Genomic DNA, 17304 nt, shown 5'->3' with positions numbered 1-17304 from the left:
CTGCTTTAAATCATGCCTTCAGCAGCCCAAATAACAACCAACATAAAAGTAATGTTGTGGGGTGCAGTATGTGGAAGCTACAAGCAATACAGTATTTGAATGAAAACATGAAGCTAGTTACACTTAGCACCATACTTCTTTGCAAAAAAACTTTTTTTGTTTCTAATTCACCAAAACTGCTTTAAATCATGCCTTCAGCAGCCCAAATAACAACCAACATAAAAGTAATGTTGTGGGGTGCAGTATGTGGAAGCTACAAGCAATACAGTATTTGGATGAAAACATGAATCTATCTACTTTTCAAATGATGAAGCTAGTTACACTTAGCACCATACTTTTTGCAAAAAAACTTTTTTTGTTTCTAATTCACCAAAACTGCTTTAAATCATGCCTTCAGCAGCCCAAATAACAACCAACATAAAAGTAATGTTGTGGGGTGCAGTATGTGGAAGCTACAAGCAATACAGTATTTGGATGAAAACATGAAGCTAGTTACACTTAGCACCATACTTTTTTGCAAAAAAACTTTTTTTGTTTCTAATTCACCAAAACTGCTTTAAATCATGCCTTCAGCAGCCTAAATAACAACCAACATAAAAGTAATGTTGTGGGATGCAGTATGTGGAAGCTACACGCAATACAGTATTTGGATGAAAACATGAAGCTATCTACACCTAGCACCATACTTTTTTGCAAAAAAACTTTTTTTGTTTCTAAATCTCCAAAACTGCTTTAAATCATGCCTTCAGCAGCCCAAATAACAACCAACATAAAAGTAATGTTGTGGGGTGCAGTATGTGGAAGCTACAAGCAATACAGTATTTGGATGAAAACATGAAGCTAGTTACACTTAGCACCATACTTTTTTGCAAAAAAACTTTTTTTGTTTCTAATTCACCAAAACTGCTTTAAATCATGCCTTCAGCAGCCCAAATAACAACCAACATAAAAGTAATGTTGTGGGGTGCAGTATGTGGAAGCTACAAGCAATACAGTATTTGGATGAAAACATGAAGCTAGTTACACTTAGCACCATACTTTTTTGCAAAAAAACTTTTTATGTTTCTAATTCACCAAAACTGCTTTAAATCATGCCTTCAGCAGCCCAAATAACAACCAACATAAAAGTAATGTTGTGGGGTGCAGTATGTGGAAGCTACAAGCAATGCAGTATTTGGATGAAAACATGAAGCTATCTACTTTTCAAATGATGAAGCTATCTACACCTAGCACCATACTTTTTTGCAAAAAAACTTTTTTGTTTCTAATTCACCAAAACTGCTTTAAATCATGACTTCAGCAGCCCAAATAACAACCAACATAAAAGTAATGTTGTGGGGTGCAGTATGTGGAAGCTACACGCAATACAGTATTTGAATGAAAACATGAAGCTAGTTACACTTAGCACCATACTTTTTTGCAAAAAAACTTTTTTTGTTTCTAATTCACCAAAACTGCTTTAAATCATGCCTTCAGCAGCCCAAATCACAACCAACATAAAAGTAATGTTGTGGGGTGCAGTATGTGGAAGCTACAAGCAATACAGTATTTGGATGAAAACATGAATCTATCTACTTTTCAAATGATGAAGCTAGTTACACTTAGTACCATACTTTTTGCAAAAAAACTTTTTTTGTTTCTAATTCACCAAAACTGCTTTAAATCATGCCTTCAGCAGCCCAAATAACAACCAACATAAAAGTAATGTTGTGGGGTGCAGTATGTGGAAGCTACAAGCAATACAGTATTTGGATGAAAACATGAAGCTAGTTACACTTAGCACCATACTTTTTTGCAAAAAAACTTTTTTTGTTTCTAATTCACCAAAACTGCTTTAAATCATGCCTTCAGCAGCCCAAATAACAACCAACATAAAAGTAATGTTGTGGGGTGCAGTATGTGGAAGCTACAAGCAATACAGTATTTGGATGAAAACATGAATCTATCTACTTTTCAAATGATGAAGCTAGTTACACTTAGTACCATACTTTTTGCAAAAAAACTTTTTTTGTTTCTAATTCACCAAAACTGCTTTAAATCATGCCTTCAGCAGCCCAAATAACAACCAACATAAAAGTAATGTTGTGGGGTGCAGTATGTGGAAGCTACAAGCAATACAGTATTTGGATGAAAACATGAAGCTAGTTACACTTAGCACCATACTTTTTTGCAAAAAACTTTTTTTTGTTTCTAATTCACCAAAACTGCTTTAAATCATGCCTTTAGCAGCCCAAATAAAAATCAACATTAAAGTAATGTTGTGGGGTGCAGTATGTGGAAGCTACAAGCAATACAGTATTTGGATGAAAACATGAAGCTATCTACTTTTCAATTGATGAAGCACCATACTTTTTTGCAAAAAAACTTTTTTTGTTTCTAATTCACCAAAACTGCTTTAAATTATGCCTTCAGCAGCCCAAATAACAACCAACATAAAAGTAATGTTGTGGGGTGCAGTATGTGGAAGCTACACGCAATACAGTATTTGAATGAAAACATGAAGCTAGTTACACTTAGCACCATACTTTTTTGCAAAAAAACTTTTTTGTTTCTAATTCACCAAAACTGCTTTAAATCATGCCTTCAGCAGCCCAAATCACAACCAACATAAAAGTAATGTTGTGGGGTGCAGTATGTGGAAGCTACAAGCAATACAGTATTTGGATGAAAACATGAATCTATCTACTTTTCAAATGATGAAGCTAGTTACACTTAGTACCATACTTTTTGCAAAAAAACTTTTTTTGTTTCTAATTCACCAAAACTGCTTTAAATCATGCCTTCAGCAGCCCAAATAACAACCAACATAAAAGTAATGTTGTGGGGTGCAGTATGTGGAAGCTACAAGCAATACAGTATTTGGATGAAAACATGAAGCTAGTTACACTTAGCACCATACTTTTTTGCAAAAAACTTTTTTTTGTTTCTAATTCACCAAAACTGCTTTAAATCATGCCTTTAGCAGCCCAAATAAAAATCAACATTAAAGTAATGTTGTGGGGTGCAGTATGTGGAAGCTACAAGCAATACAGTATTTGGATGAAAACATGAAGCTATCTACTTTTCAATTGATGAAGCACCATACTTTTTTGCAAAAAAACTTTTTTTGTTTCTAATTCACCAAAACTGCTTTAAATCATGCCTTCAGCAGCCCAAATAACAACCAACATAAAAGTAATGTTGTGGGGTGCAGTATGTGGAAGCTACACGCAATACAGTATTTGAATGAAAACATGAAGCTAGTTACACTTAGCACCAAACTTTTTTGCAAAAAAACTTTTTTTGTTTCTAATTCACCAAAACTGCTTTAAATCATGCCTTCAGCAGCCCAAATCACAACCAACATAAAAGTAATGTTGTGGGGTGCAGTATGTGGAAGCTACAAGCAATACAGTATTTGGATGAAAACATGAATCTATCTACTTTTCAAATGATGAAGCTAGTTACACTTAGTACCATACTTTTTGCAAAAAAACTTTTTTTGTTTCTAATTCACCAAAACTGCTTTAAATCATGCCTTCAGCAGCCCAAATAACAACCAACATAAAAGTAATGTTGTGGGGTGCAGTATGTGGAAGCTACAAGCAATACAGTATTTGGATGAAAACATGAAGCTAGTTACACTTAGCACCATACTTTTTTGCAAAAAAACTTTTTTTTGTTTCTAATTCACCAAAACTGCTTTAAATCATGCCTTCAGCAGCCCAAATAACAACCAACATAAAAGTAATGTTGTGGGGTGCAGTATGTGGAAGCTACAAGCAATACAGTATTTGGATGAAAACATGAAGCTAGTTACACTTAGCACCATACTTTTTTGCAAAAAACTTTTTTTTGTTTCTAATTCACCAAAACTGCTTTAAATCATGCCTTTAGCAGCCCAAATAAAAATCAACATTAAAGTAATGTTGTGGGGTGCAGTATGTGGAAGCTACAAGCAATACAGTATTTGGATGAAAACATGAAGCTATCTACTTTTCAATTGATGAAGCACCATACTTTTTTGCAAAAAAACTTTTTTTGTTTCTAATTCACCAAAACTGCTTTAAATCATGCCTTCAGCAGCCCAAATAACAACCAACATAAAAGTAATGTTGTGGGGTGCAGTATGTGGAAGCTACACGCAATACAGTATTTGAATGAAAACATGAAGCTAGTTACACTTAGCACCATACTTTTTTGCAAAAAAACTTTTTTTGTTTCTAATTCACCAAAACTGCTTTAAATCATGCCTTCAGCAGCCCAAATCACAACCAACATAAAAGTAATGTTGTGGGGTGCAGTATGTGGAAGCTACAAGCAATACAGTATTTGGATGAAAACATGAATCTATCTACTTTTCAAATGATGAAGCTAGTTACACTTAGCACCATACTTTTTGCAAAAAAACTTTTTTTGTTTCTAATTCACCAAAACTGCTTTAAATCATGCCTTCAGCAGCCCAAATAACAACCAACATAAAAGTAATGTTGTGGGGTGCAGTATGTGGAAGCTACAAGCAATACAGTATTTGGATGAAAACATGAAGCTAGTTACACTTAGCACCATACTTTTTTGCAAAAAAACTTTTTTTGTTTCTAATTCACCAAAACTGCTTTAAATCATGCCTTCAGCAGCCCAAATAACAACCAACATAAAAGTAATGTTGTGGGGTGCAGTATGTGGAAGCTACAAGCAATACAGTATTTGGATGAAAACATGAAGCTAGTTACACTTAGCACCATACTTTTTTGCAAAAAACTTTTTTTTGTTTCTAATTCACCAAAACTGCTTTAAATCATGCCTTCAGCAGCCCAAATAACAACCAACATAAAAGTAATGTTGTGGGGTGCAGTATGTGGAAGCTACAAGCAATACAGTATTTGGATGAAAACATGAAGCTATCTACTTTTCAATTGATGAAGCTATCTACACCTAGCACCATACTTTTTTGCAAAAAAACTTTTTTTGTTTCTAATTCACCAAAACTGCTTTAAATCATGCCTTCAGCAGCCCAAATAACAACCAACATAAAAGTAATGTTGTGGGGTGCAGTATGTGGAAGCTACACGCAATACAGTATTTGAATGAAAACATGAAGCTAGTTACACTTAGCACCATACTTTTTTGCAAAAAAACTTTTTTTGTTTCTAATTCACCAAAACTGCTTTAAATCATGCCTTCAGCAGCCCAAATCACAACCAACATAAAAGTAATGTTGTGGGGTGCAGTATGTGGAAGCTACAAGCAATACAGTATTTGGATGAAAACATGAATCTATCTACTTTTCAAATGATGAAGCTAGTTACACTTAGTACCATACTTTTTGCAAAAAAACTTTTTTTGTTTCTAATTCACCAAAACTGCTTTAAATCATGCCTTCAGCAGCCCAAATAACAACCAACATAAAAGTAATGTTGTGGGGTGCAGTATGTGGAAGCTACAAGCAATACAGTATTTGGATGAAAACATGAAGCTAGTTACACTTAGCACCATACTTTTTTGCAAAAAAACTTTTTTTGTTTCTAATTCACCAAAACTGCTTTAAATCATGCCTTCAGCAGCCCAAATAACAACCAACATAAAAGTAATGTTGTGGGGTGCAGTATGTGGAAGCTACAAGCAATACAGTATTTGAATGAAAACATGAAGCTAGTTACACTTAGCACCATACTTTTTTGCAAAAAAACTTTTTTTGTTTCTAATTCACCAAAACTGCTTTAAATCATGCCTTCAGCAGCCCAAATAACAACCAACATAAAAGTAATGTTGTGGGGTGCAGTATGTGGAAGCTACAAGCAATACAGTATTTGGATGAAAACATGAATCTATCTACTTTTCAAATGATGAAGCTAGTTACACTTAGTACCATACTTTTTGCAAAAAAACTTTTTTTGTTTCTAATTCACCAAAACTGCTTTAAATCATGCCTTCAGCAGCCCAAATAACAACCAACATAAAAGTAATGTTGTGGGGTGCAGTATGTGGAAGCTACAAGCAATACAGTATTTGGATGAAAACATGAAGCTAGTTACACTTAGCACCATACTTTTTTGCAAAAAACTTTTTTTTGTTTCTAATTCACCAAAACTGCTTTAAATCATGCCTTTAGCAGCCCAAATAAAAATCAACATTAAAGTAATGTTGTGGGGTGCAGTATGTGGAAGCTACAAGCAATACAGTATTTGGATGAAAACATGAAGCTATCTACTTTTCAATTGATGAAGCACCATACTTTTTTGCAAAAAAACTTTTTTTGTTTCTAATTCACCAAAACTGCTTTAAATCATGCCTTCAGCAGCCCAAATAACAACCAACATAAAAGTAATGTTGTGGGGTGCAGTATGTGGAAGCTACAAGCAATACAGTATTTGGATGAAAACATGAAGCTATCTACTTTTCAATTGATGAAGCTATCTACACCTAGCACCATACTTTTTTGCAAAAAAACTTTTTTTGTTTCTAATTCACCAAAACTGCTTTAAATCATGCCTTCAGCAGCCCAAATAACAACCAACATAAAAGTAATGTTGTGGGGTGCAGTATGTGGAAGCTACACGCAATACAGTATTTGAATGAAAACATGAAGCTAGTTACACTTAGCACCATACTTTTTTGCAAAAAAACTTTTTTTGTTTCTAATTCACCAAAACTGCTTTAAATCATGCCTTCAGCAGCCCAAATCACAACCAACATAAAAGTAATGTTGTGGGGTGCAGTATGTGGAAGCTACAAGCAATACAGTATTTGGATGAAAACATGAATCTATCTACTTTTCAAATGATGAAGCTAGTTACACTTAGTACCATACTTTTTGCAAAAAAACTTTTTTTGTTTCTAATTCACCAAAACTGCTTTAAATCATGCCTTCAGCAGCCCAAATAACAACCAACATAAAAGTAATGTTGTGGGGTGCAGTATGTGGAAGCTACAAGCAATACAGTATTTGGATGAAAACATGAAGCTAGTTACACTTAGCACCATACTTTTTTGCAAAAAAACTTTTTTTGTTTCTAATTCACCAAAACTGCTTTAAATCATGCCTTCAGCAGCCCAAATAACAACCAACATAAAAGTAATGTTGTGGGGTGCAGTATGTGGAAGCTACAAGCAATACAGTATTTGAATGAAAACATGAAGCTAGTTACACTTAGCACCATACTTTTTTGCAAAAAAACTTTTTTTGTTTCTAATTCACCAAAACTGCTTTAAATCATGCCTTCAGCAGCCCAAATAACAACCAACATAAAAGTAATGTTGTGGGGTGCAGTATGTGGAAGCTACAAGCAATACAGTATTTGGATGAAAACATGAATCTATCTACTTTTCAAATGATGAAGCTAGTTACACTTAGTACCATACTTTTTGCAAAAAAACTTTTTTTGTTTCTAATTCACCAAAACTGCTTTAAATCATGCCTTCAGCAGCCCAAATAACAACCAACATAAAAGTAATGTTGTGGGGTGCAGTATGTGGAAGCTACAAGCAATACAGTATTTGGATGAAAACATGAATCTATCTACTTTTCAAATGATGAAGCTAGTTACACTTAGTACCATACTTTTTGCAAAAAAACTTTTTTTGTTTCTAATTCACCAAAACTGCTTTAAATCATGCCTTCAGCAGCCCAAATAACAACCAACATAAAAGTAATGTTGTGGGGTGCAGTATGTGGAAGCTACAAGCAATACAGTATTTGGATGAAAACATGAAGCTAGTTACACTTAGCACCATACTTTTTTGCAAAAAAACTTTTTTTGTTTCTAATTCACCAAAACTGCTTTAAATCATGCCTTCAGCAGCCCAAATAACAACCAACATAAAAGTAATGTTGTGGGGTGCAGTATGTGGAAGCTACAAGCAATACAGTATTTGGATGAAAACATGAAGCTAGTTACACTTAGCACCATACTTTTTTGCAAAAAACTTTTTTTTGTTTCTAATTCACCAAAACTGCTTTAAATCATGCCTTCAGCAGCCCAAATAACAACCAACATAAAAGTAATGTTGTGGGGTGCAGTATGTGGAAGCTACAAGCAATACAGTATTTGGATGAAAACATGAAGCTATCTACTTTTCAATTGATGAAGCTATCTACACCTAGCACCATACTTTTTTGCAAAAAAACTTTTTTTGTTTCTAATTCACCAAAACTGCTTTAAATCATGCCTTCAGCAGCCCAAATAACAACCAACATAAAAGTAATGTTGTGGGGTGCAGTATGTGGAAGCTACACGCAATACAGTATTTGAATGAAAACATGAAGCTAGTTACACTTAGCACCATACTTTTTTGCAAAAAAACTTTTTTTGTTTCTAATTCACCAAAACTGCTTTAAATCATGCCTTCAGCAGCCCAAATCACAACCAACATAAAAGTAATGTTGTGGGGTGCAGTATGTGGAAGCTACAAGCAATACAGTATTTGGATGAAAACATGAATCTATCTACTTTTCAAATGATGAAGCTAGTTACACTTAGTACCATACTTTTTGCAAAAAAACTTTTTTTGTTTCTAATTCACCAAAACTGCTTTAAATCATGCCTTCAGCAGCCCAAATAACAACCAACATAAAAGTAATGTTGTGGGGTGCAGTATGTGGAAGCTACAAGCAATACAGTATTTGGATGAAAACATGAAGCTAGTTACACTTAGCACCATACTTTTTTGCAAAAAAACTTTTTTTGTTTCTAATTCACCAAAACTGCTTTAAATCATGCCTTCAGCAGCCCAAATAACAACCAACATAAAAGTAATGTTGTGGGGTGCAGTATGTGGAAGCTACAAGCAATACAGTATTTGAATGAAAACATGAAGCTAGTTACACTTAGCACCATACTTTTTTGCAAAAAAACTTTTTTTGTTTCTAATTCACCAAAACTGCTTTAAATCATGCCTTCAGCAGCCCAAATAACAACCAACATAAAAGTAATGTTGTGGGGTGCAGTATGTGGAAGCTACAAGCAATACAGTATTTGGATGAAAACATGAATCTATCTACTTTTCAAATGATGAAGCTAGTTACACTTAGTACCATACTTTTTGCAAAAAAACTTTTTTTGTTTCTAATTCACCAAAACTGCTTTAAATCATGCCTTCAGCAGCCCAAATAACAACCAACATAAAAGTAATGTTGTGGGGTGCAGTATGTGGAAGCTACAAGCAATACAGTATTTGGATGAAAACATGAAGCTAGTTACACTTAGCACCATACTTTTTTGCAAAAAACTTTTTTTTGTTTCTAATTCACCAAAACTGCTTTAAATCATGCCTTTAGCAGCCCAAATAAAAATCAACATTAAAGTAATGTTGTGGGGTGCAGTATGTGGAAGCTACAAGCAATACAGTATTTGGATGAAAACATGAAGCTATCTACTTTTCAATTGATGAAGCACCATACTTTTTTGCAAAAAAACTTTTTTTGTTTCTAATTCACCAAAACTGCTTTAAATCATGCCTTCAGCAGCCCAAATAACAACCAACATAAAAGTAATGTTGTGGGGTGCAGTATGTGGAAGCTACACGCAATACAGTATTTGAATGAAAACATGAAGCTAGTTACACTTAGCACCATACTTTTTTGCAAAAAAACTTTTTTGTTTCTAATTCACCAAAACTGCTTTAAATCATGCCTTCAGCAGCCCAAATCACAACCAACATAAAAGTAATGTTGTGGGGTGCAGTATGTGGAAGCTACAAGCAATACAGTATTTGGATGAAAACATGAATCTATCTACTTTTCAAATGATGAAGCTAGTTACACTTAGTACCATACTTTTTGCAAAAAAACTTTTTTTGTTTCTAATTCACCAAAACTGCTTTAAATCATGCCTTCAGCAGCCCAAATAACAACCAACATAAAAGTAATGTTGTGGGGTGCAGTATGTGGAAGCTACAAGCAATACAGTATTTGGATGAAAACATGAAGCTAGTTACACTTAGCACCATACTTTTTTGCAAAAAACTTTTTTTTGTTTCTAATTCACCAAAACTGCTTTAAATCATGCCTTTAGCAGCCCAAATAAAAATCAACATTAAAGTAATGTTGTGGGGTGCAGTATGTGGAAGCTACAAGCAATACAGTATTTGGATGAAAACATGAAGCTATCTACTTTTCAATTGATGAAGCACCATACTTTTTTGCAAAAAAACTTTTTTTGTTTCTAATTCACCAAAACTGCTTTAAATCATGCCTTCAGCAGCCCAAATAACAACCAACATAAAAGTAATGTTGTGGGGTGCAGTATGTGGAAGCTACACGCAATACAGTATTTGAATGAAAACATGAATCTATCTACTTTTCAAATGATGAAGCTAGTTACACTTAGTACCATACTTTTTGCAAAAAAACTTTTTTTGTTTCTAATTCACCAAAACTGCTTTAAATCATGCCTTCAGCAGCCCAAATAACAACCAACATAAAAGTAATGTTGTGGGGTGCAGTATGTGGAAGCTACAAGCAATACAGTATTTGGATGAAAACATGAAGCTAGTTACACTTAGCACCATACTTTTTTGCAAAAAAACTTTTTTTTGTTTCTAATTCACCAAAACTGCTTTAAATCATGCCTTCAGCAGCCCAAATAACAACCAACATAAAAGTAATGTTGTGGGGTGCAGTATGTGGAAGCTACAAGCAATACAGTATTTGGATGAAAACATGAAGCTAGTTACACTTAGCACCATACTTTTTTGCAAAAAACTTTTTTTTGTTTCTAATTCACCAAAACTGCTTTAAATCATGCCTTTAGCAGCCCAAATAAAAATCAACATTAAAGTAATGTTGTGGGGTGCAGTATGTGGAAGCTACAAGCAATACAGTATTTGGATGAAAACATGAAGCTATCTACTTTTCAATTGATGAAGCACCATACTTTTTTGCAAAAAAACTTTTTTTGTTTCTAATTCACCAAAACTGCTTTAAATCATGCCTTCAGCAGCCCAAATCACAACCAACATAAAAGTAATGTTGTGGGGTGCAGTATGTGGAAGCTACAAGCAATACAGTATTTGGATGAAAACATGAATCTATCTACTTTTCAAATGATGAAGCTAGTTACACTTAGTACCATACTTTTTGCAAAAAAACTTTTTTTGTTTCTAATTCACCAAAACTGCTTTAAATCATGCCTTCAGCAGCCCAAATAACAACCAACATAAAAGTAATGTTGTGGGGTGCAGTATGTGGAAGCTACAAGCAATACAGTATTTGGATGAAAACATGAAGCTAGTTACACTTAGCACCATACTTTTTTGCAAAAAAACTTTTTTTGTTTCTAATTCACCAAAACTGCTTTAAATCATGCCTTCAGCAGCCCAAATAACAACCAACATAAAAGTAATGTTGTGGGGTGCAGTATGTGGAAGCTACAAGCAATACAGTATTTGAATGAAAACATGAAGCTAGTTACACTTAGCACCATACTTTTTTGCAAAAAAACTTTTTTTGTTTCTAATTCACCAAAACTGCTTTAAATCATGCCTTCAGCAGCCCAAATAACAACCAACATAAAAGTAATGTTGTGGGGTGCAGTATGTGGAAGCTACAAGCAATACAGTATTTGGATGAAAACATGAATCTATCTACTTTTCAAATGATGAAGCTAGTTACACTTAGCACCATACTTTTTGCAAAAAAACTTTTTTGTTTCTAATTCACCAAAACTGCTTTAAATCATGCCTTCAGCAGCCCAAATAACAACCAACATAAAAGTAATGTTGTGGGGTGCAGTATGTGGAAGCTACAAGCAATACAGTATTTGGATGAAAACATGAAGCTAGTTACACTTAGCACCATACTTTTTTGCAAAAAAACTTTTTTTGTTTCTAATTCACCAAAACTGCTTTAAATCATGCCTTCAGCAGCCCAAATAACAACCAACATAAAAGTAATGTTGTGGGATGCAGTATGTGGAAGCTACACGCAATACAGTATTTGGATGAAAACATGAAGCTATCTACACCTAGCACCATACTTTTTTGCAAAAAAACTTTTTTTGTTTCTAAATCTCCAAAACTGCTTTAAATCATGCCTTCAACAGCCCAAATAACAACCAACATAACAGTAATGTTGTGGGATGCAGTATGTGGAAGCTACACGCAATACAGTATTTGGATAAAAACATGAAGCTAGTTACACTGAGCACCATACTTTTTTGCAAAAAAACTTTTTTTGTTTCTAATTCACCAAAACAGCTTTAAATCATGCCTTCAGCAGCCCAAATAGCAACCAACATAAAAGTAATGTTGTGGGATGCAGTATGAGGAAGCTACACGCAATACAGTATTTGGATGAAAACATGAAGCTAGTTACACTTAGCACCATACGTTTTTGCAAAAAAACTTTTTTGTTTCTAATTCACCAAAACTGCTTTAAATCATGCCTTCAGCAGCCCAAATAACAACCAACATTAAAGTAATGTTGTGGGATGCAGTATGTGGAAGCTACACGTAATACAGTATTTGGATGAAAACATGAAGCTATATACACCTAGCACAATACGTTTTTGCAAAAAAACTTTTTTGTTTCTAATTCACCAAAACTGCTTTAAATCATGCCTTCAGCAGCCCAAATAACAACCAACATAAAAGTAATGTTGTGGGATGCAGTATGTGGAAGCTACACGCAATACAGTATTTGGATGAAAACATGAAGCTATCTACACCTAGCACCATACTTTTTTGCAAAAAAACTTTTTTTGTTTCTAAATCTCCAAAACTGCTTTAAATCATGCCTTCAACAGCCCAAATAACAACCAACATAACAGTAATGTTGTGGGATGCAGTATGTGGAAGCTACACGCAATACAGTATTTGGATAAAAACATGAAGCTATCTACACCTAGCACCATACTTTTTTGCAAAAAAACTTTTTTTGTTTCTAATTCACCAAAACTGCTTTAAATCATGCCTTCGGCAGCCCAAATAACAACCAACATTAAAGTAATGTTGTGGGATGCAGTATGTGGAAGCTACACGTAATACAGTATTTGGATGAAAACATGAAGCTATATACACCTAGCACCATACGTTTTTGCAAAAAAACTTTTTTGTTTCTAATTCACCAAAACTGCTTTAAATCATGCCTTCAGCAGCCCAAATAACAACCAACATAAAAGTAATGTTGTGGGGTGCAGTATGTGGAAGCTACAAGCAATACAGTATTTGGAAGAAAACATGAAGCTATCTACACTTAGCACCATACTTTTTTGCAAATAAACTTTTTTTGTTTCTAATTCACCAAAACAGCTTTAAATCATGCCTTCAGCAGCCCAAATAACAACCAACATAAAAGTAATGTTGTGGGATGCAGTATGTGGAAGCTACAAGCAATACAATATTTGGATGAAACATAAAGCTATCTACACTTAGCACCATACTTTTTTGCAAAAAAAACTTTTTTGTTTCTAATTCACCAAAACTGCTTTAAATCATGCCTTCAGCAGCCCAAATAAAAACCAACATTAAAGTAATGTTGTGGGATGCAGTATGTGGAAGCTACAAGCAATACAGTATTTGGAAGAAAACATGAAGCTATCTACACTTAGCACCATACTTTTTTGCAAAAAAACTTTTTTTGTTTCTAATTCACCAAAACTGCTTTAAATCATGCCTTCAGCAGCCCATTCAACAACCAACATGAAAGTAATGTTGTGGGATGCATAATGTGGAACCTACATGCAATACAGTATTTGGATGAAAACATGAAGCTATCTACACTAAGCACCATAGTTTATTGCAAAAAAACTTTTTTTGTTTCTAATTCACCAAAACTGCTTTAAATCATGCCTTCAGCAGCCCATTCAACAACCAACATAAAAGTAATGTTGTGGGATGCAGTATGTGGAAGCTACAAGCAATACAGTATTTGGATGAAACATAAAGCTATCTACACTTAGCACCATACATTTTTGCAAAAAAACTTTTTTTGTTTCTAATTCACCAAAACTGCTTTAAATCATGCATTCAGCAGCCCAAATAACAACCAACATTAAAGTAATGTTGTGGGGTGCAGTATGTGGAAGCTACAAGCAATACAGTATTTGGATGAAAACATGAAGCTAGTTACACTTAGCACCATACTTTTTTGCAAAAAAACTTTTTTTGTTTCTAATTCACCAAAACTGCTTTAAATCATGCCTTCAGCAGCCCAAATAACAACCAACATAAAAGTAATGTTGTGGGGTGCAGTATGTGGAAGCTACAAGCAATACAGTATTTGAATGAAAACATGAAGCTAGTTACACTTAGCACCATACTTTTTTGCAAAAAAACTTTTTTTGTTTCTAATTCACCAAAACTGCTTTAAATCATGCCTTCAGCAGCCCAAATAACAACCAACATAAAAGTAATGTTGTGGGGTGCAGTATGTGGAAGCTACAAGCAATACAGTATTTGGATGAAAACATGAAGCTATCTACACTTAGCACCATACTTTTTTGCAAAAAAAACTTTTTTTGTTTCTAAATCACCAAAACTGCTTTAAATCATGCCTTCAGCAGCCCATTCAACAACCAACATGAAATTAATGTTGTGGGATGCATAATGTGGAAGCTACAAGCACTTAGCACCATAGTTTTTTGCAAAAAAACTTTTTTTGTTTCTAATTCACCAAAACTGCTTTAAATCATGCCTTCAGCAGCCCAAATAACAACCAACATAAAAGTAATGTTGTGGGGTGCAGTATGTGGAAGCTACACGCAATACAGTATTTGAATGAAAACATGAAGCTAGTTACACTTAGCACCATACTTTTTTGCAAAAAAACTTTTTTTGTTTCTAATTCACCAAAACTGCTTTAAATCATGCCTTCAGCAGCCCAAATCACAACCAACATAAAAGTAATGTTGTGGGGTGCAGTATGTGGAAGCTACAAGCAATACAGTATTTGGATGAAAACATGAAGCTAGTTACACTTAGCACCATACTTTTTTGCAAAAAACTTTTTTTTGTTTCTAATTCACCAAAACTGCTTTAAATCATGCCTTTAGCAGCCCAAATAAAAATCAACATTAAAGTAATGTTGTGGGGTGCAGTATGTGGAAGCTACAAGCAATACAGTATTTGGATGAAAACATGAAGCTATCTACTTTTCAATTGATGAAGCTATCTACACTTAGCACCATACTTTTTTGCAAAAAAACTTTTTTTGTTTCTAATTCACCAAAACTGCTTTAAATCATGCCTTCAGCAGCCCAAATCACAACCAACATAAAAGTAATGTTGTGGGGTGCAGTATGTGGAAGCTACAAGCAATACAGTATTTGGATGAAAACATGAATCTATCTACTTTTCAAATGATGAAGCTAGTTACACTTAGTACCATACTTTTTGCAAAAAAACTTTTTTTGTTTCTAATTCACCAAAACTGCTTTAAATCATGCCTTCAGCAGCCCAAATAACAACCAACATAAAAGTAATGTTGTGGGGTGCAGTATGTGGAAGCTACAAGCAATACAGTATTTGGATGAAAACATGAAGCTAGTTACACTTAGCACCATACTTTTTTGCAAAAAAACTTTTTTTGTTTCTAATTCACCAAAACTGCTTTAAATCATGCCTTCAGCAGCCCAAATAACAACCAACATAAAAGTAATGTTGTGGGGTGCATTATGTGGAAGCTACAAGCAATACAGTATTTGAATGAAAACATGAAGCTAGTTACACTTAGCACCATACTTTTTTGCAAAAAAACTTTTTTTGTTTCTAATTCACCAAAACTGCTTTAAATCATGCCTTCAGCAGCCCAAATAACAACCAACATAAAAGTAATGTTGTGGGGTGCAGTATGTGGAAGCTACAAGCAATACAGTATTTGGATGAAAACATGAATCTATCTACTTTTCAAATGATGAAGCTAGTTACACTTAGCACCATACTTTTTGCAAAAAAACTTTTTTTGTTTCTAATTCACCAAAACTGCTTTAAATCATGCCTTCAGCAGCCCAAATAACAACCAACATAAAAGTAATGTTGTGGGGTGCAGTATGTGGAAGCTACACGCAATACAGTATTTGGATGAAAACATGAAGCTAGTTACACTTAGCACCATACTTTTTTGCAAAAAAACTTTTTTTGTTTCTAATTCACCAAAACTGCTTTAAATCATGCCTTCAGCAGCCCAAATAACAACCAACATAAAAGTAATGTTGTGGGATGCAGTATGTGGAAGCTACACGCAATACAGTATTTGGATGAAAACATGAATCTATCTACTTTTCAAATGATGAAGCTAGTTACACTTAGTACCATACTTTTTGCAAAAAAACTTTTTTTGTTTCTAATTCACCAAAACTGCTTTAAATCATGCCTTCAGCAGCCCAAATAACAACCAACATAAAAGTAATGTTGTGGGGTGCAGTATGTGGAAGCTACAAGCAATACAGTATTTGGATGAAAACATGAAGCTAGTTACACTTAGCACCATACTTTTTGCAAAAAAACTTTTTTTGTTTCTAATTCACCAAAACTGCTTTAAATCATGCCTTCAGCAGCCCATTCAACAACCAACATGAAAGTAATGTTGTGGGATGCATAATGTGGAACCTACATGCAATACAGTATTTGGATGAAAACATGAAGCTATCTACACTAAGCACCATAGTTTATTGCAAAAAAACTTTTTTTGTTTCTAATTCACCAAAACTGCTTTAAATCATGCCTTCAGCAGCCCATTCAACAACCAACATAAAAGTAATGTTGTGGGATGCAGTATGTGGAAGCTACAAGCAATACAGTATTTGGATGAAACATAAAGCTATCTACACTTAGCACCATACATTTTTGCAAAAAAACTTTTTTTGTTTCTAATTCACCAAAACTGCTTTAAATCATGCATTCAGCAGCCCAAATAACAACCAACATTAAAGTAATGTTGTGGGGTGCAGTATGTGGAAGCTACAAGCAATACAGTATTTGGATGAAAACATGAAGCTAGTTACACTTAGCACCATACTTTTTTGCAAAAAAACTTTTTTTGTTTCTAATTCACCAAAACTGCTTTAAATCATGCCTTCAGCAGCCCAAATAACAACCAACATAAAAGTAATGTTGTGGGGTGCAGTATGTGGAAGCTACAAGCAATACAGTATTTGAATGAAAACATGAAGCTAGTTACACTTAGCACCATACTTTTTTGCAAAAAAACTTTTTTTGTTTCTAATTCACCAAAACTGCTTTAAATCATGCCTTCAGCAGCCCAAATAACAACCAACATAAAAGTAATGTTGTGGGGTGCAGTATGTGGAAGCTACAAGCAATACAGTATTTGGATGAAAACATGAAGCTATCTACACTTAGCACCATACTTTTTTGCAAAAAAAACTT

This window comes from Spea bombifrons, chromosome 9 (genome assembly GCF_027358695.1).
Source record: "Spea bombifrons isolate aSpeBom1 chromosome 9, aSpeBom1.2.pri, whole genome shotgun sequence".
NCBI classification, from domain to species: domain Eukaryota; kingdom Metazoa; phylum Chordata; class Amphibia; order Anura; family Pelobatidae; genus Spea; species Spea bombifrons.
Note: the sequence above shows the minus strand (reverse complement) of the source record.